Consider the following 1854-nt stretch of genomic DNA (forward strand, 5'->3'; position numbering starts at 1 on the left):
GTATGTATTTATGCATGTATATATATATATATATGTATATATATACATGTATATAAGCACTTACTGGATTACAAAGCTTCACGACAAAAGTTATCAGATGCATCAACCTGGAAGATAGTTTTCCACCACTTAGAGCCATTAAATCTGGGGGCATCCACCCCCTGAATGCCCACTCCGTTTGGAAACCAGTGCATCACAATTTCAAAGTCAGCCTAGAGCAATAAAAAGAGGGATTCCATTCGAGCCTCATGTTATCAACAACGGGTACTTCATCCAACTCGGCAAAGTATGTTAGCCTCAATGGTTTTCAAAATGTGTGCAACTGGCGGTCTGGTTCGTCATTCTAACCTAGTGATGACTTTATTATGTCGTTCACCCCAAAGAGTCTTTACTTATTTGTTAAGGCATGAAGACGCAGATGGAATTTTTCTGCAGCTCAGAAGAGGCTTGGCTATTTGATTTGAGTTGCCCGTGCCAGTCATTATGTTGGCAAAACCAGACATTTCAAGAGCCAGCTAAAATTTGTCAGTAGTTGCTATTTTAATCGTTTGGAAAAATAAAGCAGCTTTACTGAGAAGCTCATAAGATAACTACCAGGAAGGCCAAATTCCTGAAAGCAACAGCAGAACGCCCGGAACCTACTACTCCACCAAAAAACTCAACTGGAAAGCTGGCAAGCATCCAGGCCAATCAATCATTCACTCAATTCAGCAAGACCTGATGAGTGTTCTTGCGGCCACAGAAGCACGACCGAATGTGATCAGCGTTCAGGCTTTTCACAGAGGCACGATCGATGTTGATGGGTGATCACGAACGCCTATCAGACAGCCTGGATCAATGTTAGAAAGTCCCCTTTAAATAGCGTGGGGCCGTTGTAACTTTTGCTCTCGCTCACGCTCTCTCACTCACTCGCTTGTTCGGAGTACAGCTGTTGTGTTCCCTTCTGTGAGTCTTTTCTCTCCGACACTAGGCACTGGAGCGGGTCAGCAGCAGATACCACAGATTGACGAATCAGCAGGTATAACAATAACAATTCGCCTTTCCTTGCTTTGCTTACTTGCTTCAACACTACTTAATTTTAGTAAGGTGATGCAAGTAAACTAATCTTTGAAGGTGTTTGCTTGCCGGAATGATAAGACACTTTTATGTACTAGGTAAGTTGGCTTCGACGCTGTTGAATGCGCCAGACTTTGAATGCTGTTGCACACATACGAAACACATTGTTGCAGCGTGGTGAACTTTTTAAAATATGTCAGCCAATGTCATCTAAATCACTTGAAGTAGCATTTTTTGTGCCACAGACCAACATTCTAAAGACGTTTTGGGTCTTCCTAGTATAAAGCACCAAGTGAAGACAAACGTCTTTGTTGGCAATGTAGTTTAGGTCCCCAAAACCAGATCTCATCAAGGGGAGGCTAATTAGATCAAGAGGGCACCGTAGTGCTCTCTGCCATTCAGCACCAAGCCCATCATGATATTCCGCCGGGTTAATTCAAACATATAGCAGTTCCTTTGAGGGGGACTGTTGAGACCATTGCTCTCCGGTTTTGTGAGGTTCGCTCTGAAGTTGAAACATTTAAAAAGACCGCTCTCCCCCTCAAAGGCCATCCTCACATTGTCCAGCGGATTGGGATAGTTTGGAGAGGAAATATTAACAGAATGAAATCTCCTTGAGGGTGACCCCCGTGCCAAAAATAGCGGGGTATCAACCTAGCAGCTGTACTCTTGGTCATGCATGTTGATATTATCATTGCTCCGGTCGATTGTCATGAGTACTGAACCACATCTAGTGACGGTATAACTGATCATATTGGGCTTTTTGTAATGTATGGTCCATCCTGCAACACAAAGTTA

The sequence above is a fragment of the Opisthorchis viverrini genome (assembly GCF_000715545.1).
Source record: "Opisthorchis viverrini unplaced genomic scaffold opera_v5_84, whole genome shotgun sequence".
In the NCBI taxonomy this organism is placed as follows: domain Eukaryota; kingdom Metazoa; phylum Platyhelminthes; class Trematoda; order Opisthorchiida; family Opisthorchiidae; genus Opisthorchis; species Opisthorchis viverrini.